The sequence below is a fragment of the Typha angustifolia genome, chromosome 8, assembly GCF_048772165.1.
Source record: "Typha angustifolia cultivar Huaian chromosome 8, ASM4877216v1, whole genome shotgun sequence".
In the NCBI taxonomy this organism is placed as follows: Eukaryota; Viridiplantae; Streptophyta; class Magnoliopsida; order Poales; family Typhaceae; genus Typha; species Typha angustifolia.
In genome coordinates this window covers 5,358,007-5,364,006 of record NC_133246.1, presented here as the reverse complement: position 1 = coordinate 5,364,006, position 6,000 = coordinate 5,358,007, and positions in this window count along the sequence as shown.

Sequence of the window (6,000 nt, the reverse complement as noted above, 5' to 3'; positions counted from 1 at the left end):
AAGAACAACAACAGAGGAGAAAAGGAGGAGGAGACGGTGACCGTACTCTTATATCCACCGCGCAAGTTACTAAATCACCTCGGACGGTGATCCGCTAATCCCATCCGTCGATTCTGTCTGATTCGAACAATTAGGTATGCGACCACATTCTCATCGAACGGCTGCCTGATGTGATCTCGTCTCGACCGTCCGATTAGACAGGTTGGGAATCCACCAACGGTAGAGATTTCAGTGGCTTTAGGGTATAATTGGGATTAGAGGTAGGTAACCTTACCTCACCCCCTTTGCTTGTTTTCTTAAGGTAACGACCTGCTAGACCCATTGGAAAGCCAAGGTGTTTTAATGGCTTGAATGGGAGGGTAAAATGGTAAAATCCTATGGATATGGAAAGGCAAACACCCAAAGTTGGATTAGGGTTAATGCTTTCTATTGTTTGTAATTAAATTAATAATTACCTAGTCTCATTATTATTGGTACCTTAATGCAATTGATGAATTGGAATTTGAGCTCTAATTGATCACATAACCACAAGGTGGGAAATTTATAACATAATTTTAGAGTTGGGTCTTGATTTGTAGATTATTTTTTGCAATTGTAGGATCTAATTTTTTAAAACAAAAATGTAATTAAATAGTTTGAAGTTTGAAATATTGGTAGCGGAGATTATTAAGGAAATGTAGGATAGCATGGCATATATAGAGTGCAAGTATAATAATATAATTATCGAGAAGCTAATTTTATTGTTAATTAACTTGCTCAATTTAGTAAATCTCCATTTTTTTCTATTTTTTTGATAATTTTCCTGCTATAAAAATAAAAGGAGGACAAGCCCTGTTGTAGATTATCATTTTCTTTTTGGTGTTTGTGTGTTTGTTAAACAATAGATGCAATTAAATTGGGAAAGTAAGTGATTAGATGCCTATTAAATCCATTGAGATAGGTAGTGCTTAGATATTGTTTTGGTTCCCAATATTGGGTCAAAATTATGTCTTTGATTTTGCTACAAGTTGTATTAAATTAGGGTTTTAATAGCATGTCCTTTTCAACTAGTAATGGATGCGGCTAACTATAGTTTGGCATAAAGTTGTTAGTAATAAGTCATGCAAAAAAAAAAAAAAGAAAAAAAATCTAATTTCTTTGGTTTAAAGAGATTTATCTATACACATCATAAGATTTTATAATTAAAGACTTTATTGGCTATAATTAATACGGAATGATCTTCTTTATCGTATCCGTAGGTGTCCATGTTTTAAGAAGATTCAGATTTTTCTATCAGAAGTATTATCTAAATCTTACATTGGTTCTATTATAGATGTCACTTTCGTGATGTTGTAGTGATATTTTTTATATCGATTTCATCGACGGTTGGTTCGATTTATGTCTTATGATTTTTCCCTTCTGAGAAGAGATAGTTTTATAAATTTAGTGTTGATATTTTGTATTCTTAATTATTATTTTTTTTAATTAGTATAAGTATTATAGCTTATTATTGTGATATCTTTTAGTCGGGAAAGTGAGCTCTATAAAATGTCACAATTTTATATAACTATCTACTAATACCAGTAAATTAATGTAAATTGAAACAGTAGCATTACTAAACTCATTTATTAAGCTATCTCATAGTAGAGACGTGTATAAAGAACAAATAGATAATTACACCTAAACACTCTCTTAATAGCTACTCATTTTCACATAAATTCTCTAATTTATTTTCCGTGGCACATTGGCCCATTAACAATGTAGAATGTTTCTTTCATTAGTTATTCATATAGTTTATATATTTTATCTCATATATTTATGCTCAACATTAATTCAAACATTTATACTTTAAAAAGTCTTAAACTTGTTCCCGTATTTACGACTAAAGTGAAACCATTAGTTTTTCTATCAAAATTAATAGAACGTGCTCAAATAACCAAAATGCCCCTTTTGTGTTTATTAGTCAAATTAAATAAGTTTTTATCTGATTTTTTTAACCATATTTATCTTGTTCCTAGATGTGATAAAACTATTAAACGCATAATGACCAACCAAATCCCTAATAACTTAATGAAGCCATCAATTTAGCTAGCAAAAAAATTTTAATTTATAATTACCTAAATACCCTCAACTAACCTATACAAGTTTTTAAATGAATTACCCATTGTGCATTGCTCATCTCCCAACCCTCCCGGCCTCCCCTTGCCTTGCTCATTGTTGGCAGCATCCCAACTTGAGAAGCCAAAGGTGAGGATGATGATGATCGCGCCATCAACGTTGTGCATTAGGATCACGACCACGGCGACAATGACTCCAAAGACGACTCCAAGTTGCCTACGTGATCAAGGATGAGATCACTATTAATGCTGTCGATGGAGAGCAAAACTCATCGATCACCTCGACCTTGACTCTATTGAATGTCGGGGCGAATTAGCCAGAGACGTACTACGCGTGGACCCTATGATTGTGTTAGGTTTTTTATTTGTTGGCAATTTTGTATAAAATATTCTAAGTGTATTTTTAATGTATATGAGCTTTACACAAGTCTAGAATATCTCTGGTGTGAAGAATTGCAAGATCATTGGAGAAAAACCGTCGCGTTCACACCGCGTTCACAAACGCGTTCGAACGCGAAATCTGCGTTCACACAGACAGAGAGCCGCGTTCACAAACGCGTTCGAACGCGAGCATTGCGTTCACACAGATAGAGAGCCGCGTTCACAAACGCATTCGAATGCAGGTACTGCGTTCACACAGACCGAGAGCAGCATTCACAAACGCGTTCGAACTCAACCTGAAGAATTCAAGCTGTCGCGTTCGAACGCACTTGGGCCCGTTCGAGCGCACCTGAGATTAAGTCAGGCCGTTCGAACGCACCCGGGCCGCGTTCGAACGCACCTATGAAGTTTGCGATTTATTGGATTCTCGTAAGTACGGATAAGACTCAGATTTGGCTCTATCTTGAAGATCATATATAAGGATTGTGAAACCCTAACTCTAGGGTGATTGAAGAAATATTATTGAAGGAGACTTCTTGAGGCTACATCGGTTCTTCAACTAACAAGGTTCCACTCATCTACAAGAATTTAATCTTTCGTCTTAAGGGCTATCTAGACGAAAGATCAATCTCGAAGGCTACTGAGATTGGACTTCAATCACAAGAAGCAGTGAATCGTGGGTTCTAGCGATCAAGACTGAGAGGAACAAAGTCGTTTGGATCGACGGGTTGTTTTGTGAGTCAGTCTTGTAACTACTACTATCATAGTGATTGGTTTTGATCCGAGTTTGGATCTGTGGTTTTTTTCCCGTTTTGAGTTTTTTCACGTTAAAATCTTGGCGTTCATCTCTGCTTTCGTTCTTAATATTTCTTCGGACTTTTACTTAAGCGAACGAGCGATATCATTGCCTAGTGTTTAGATACATGCGTGTGTCTAAAAGTTTTTTCATATTGTAATCTAAAAAAGTTTAGGAGGTCCCCATAAAAATCGGGTATAGTTCAACGGTGTAGACGTAATTAACACTAGGAATAATCAACTTATTAACCCAATAATAAATAGTAATTATTCTAAAAATAAGGTAACAAATATATACTGTAATCCAAAAAAAGGTGGGGGGAGAAAAGGATAAATATAAAGCCACTCATCCATGGGCCAATTTAGAGTGGGCCAAACTTTTAGAGCAAAAAACATAGCTCAATTATTTTCCACGCTAGGCCCACCAGAAGGATATGTTGACTACATGACATTCATACTTTTTATTTCTCTTCTTGATTCAGATTAATAAAATTAAACTTCATACATAGGTGAATGATGGGCACTAAGTCCATTCATGAGGTACATTATTCCTGTTCAAACTTTTGGACCAGACCAAGAAAATAAATTCTGGATTCAAATGTGCAAAATATGCGTATAATGAGGTAAATATCATTTCATTCAACTGCTAGGTTTCAAACTTCGTATGTAAATTAGATTGGTCAAATATGGGGGACTAAGAATCTAAGATGCATCCAATTTAGCTTGCTATTTTGCAAGGTATCTCAAACCTTCATTCAAATTTGGATAATCGCATTGAAAGTTTATTCTTGGAATATTACCAGATCTCATTATATAATTCTAATTATAGCAGATGAAGTTTTTAGGCTTAATTTTAACAGGTTATTGAGACGCAAATAAATCTGATAAGAATGTATGAGATTAACATCAGACCCTTCGAGAAGTTTGAAGATTAAGATGATTCTATTTCTGAAAAGAATGTAAACTTCTAATGAATGTGCTGAGATAAATTTACGCAACTTAAACTTTCAAGTCAACTAGAATTTTACCGCAAGTAATCTTCGCGTAACGGACTAGCATGTTCTCTTCTCGACGATTCCCTGAGACTGATCAGAATTGGTTTATTCTTCAGTATATTATCAGCACTATTTCAGTACTGAAAGTACATTTCAGGATGAGAATCTGCAAATTTCGCTCGTGAGAAACGAGATGCGAAATCGAAGTCTTAAAGGCAGCCACCATAAAGATGATAGATGTTGCAAGTGATGCATTCACTTCTGATAACTTGCTATCTATTGAATAATTCAGCATCGAATATCGAATTTTATTCATAGTTGATGGCTGCTCAAATCCTATGTATGATGTAATCAAAGAATTTATGGAGTCTTCCTGAAGAAGAACAAGTTAAGCTTGCTTTGCATTGATTCTTTGGAACAACAATACTAAAGGAGAAATATATATATGTGTGTGTGTATATATATGCTGTTGGATATTATGTGTGAGTGGGTGGAAGATGAGTATGGGCTAAAGAAGAATAGTACAGAATAATGATGCAGATAAGTAGGATTATTCTTTTATGTTTAGGAACCTTTATCACCTCAGGAATCCTATACTGTAACATGAAGCCATGAATCCATAGGTCTGGAGGGATAAGAAGATGTCAACTATGGAATGGTATAAGAAGTTGGGGAGCATAATTCCCATGGAAATAAGCATATAAGGCAGAGAATTAGGGTTTTTGTTGTCCAAATAGTGGAAATTCTTTGATCATTTGTGAGATGAAGCATATGCTTAGACTTGCCTGTCTTTTAATATAGAATAAAAGAGTTCCTATGTTTTTGTCTTTATTATCGTTCGCACTCTATTATTATACCATATGAATTATTAATCATTTGATCCCTCTATTTTGATGCCTGAAAATTAACTGTTCTCTGATCCGAGTTAAATTAATTATAGATGCAAAATGACCTTGATACTAATCTTTTTGTGATTGGCATAAAAATAGAAGAGACACTAAATTTTAAGCTCAAACGATCTGTTCTTTAGGTATTTAAAATTTTAATTTTAAAAGATAATAGAATATTTTCTATTTAGTTAGTCGCTATTAGGTTAAAGTTAACTAGGTGTATTTTTAAGACAATAAAGAAAATCTAGGAGCCCACAAATAAATACTGATTTAGTAAGATGTAAATAATAAATGTAAAAATGAAGAATCTTTTTAATAAATTTCTCTTTAAAATATAAAATATTTGCATATAACACTCTATCTTCTAATGAAATTATGGTTTACATTTTATATTTTTATTATTTATAAATCCAGCTCTACAACTTAATAAATATGTGTAAAAAACATCATGTCATTATATTTGTTAGTTAAACTTAACTAAATATCTAGGTAAAGTTAATTATACTAAAAAATTATGAAAATATCATTAACTCGGTCTTGCTCGCTAAAACCCGCGATTCACCGCTTTCTGTGATTGATCTCGAATCTCAATAACCCTTAAGATTGATCATTCATTTAGATGACCATTAAGACGAAAATCTTGATATGTTGAAGAAGAGACAAATCTTGAAAAACGTAATTCCAAGAACCCTTCTCAAAAGTAATCATCTATCTCTTCAGGGTTATGGCATCCCAATACTTATATAGGTTAACAAGATAAAGACAAATCCAACTCAAATAGAACTCGTATAAGTCCAAAAACTTGCATGTTACATAGGTACGTTCGAACGTGGCCCAAGTGTG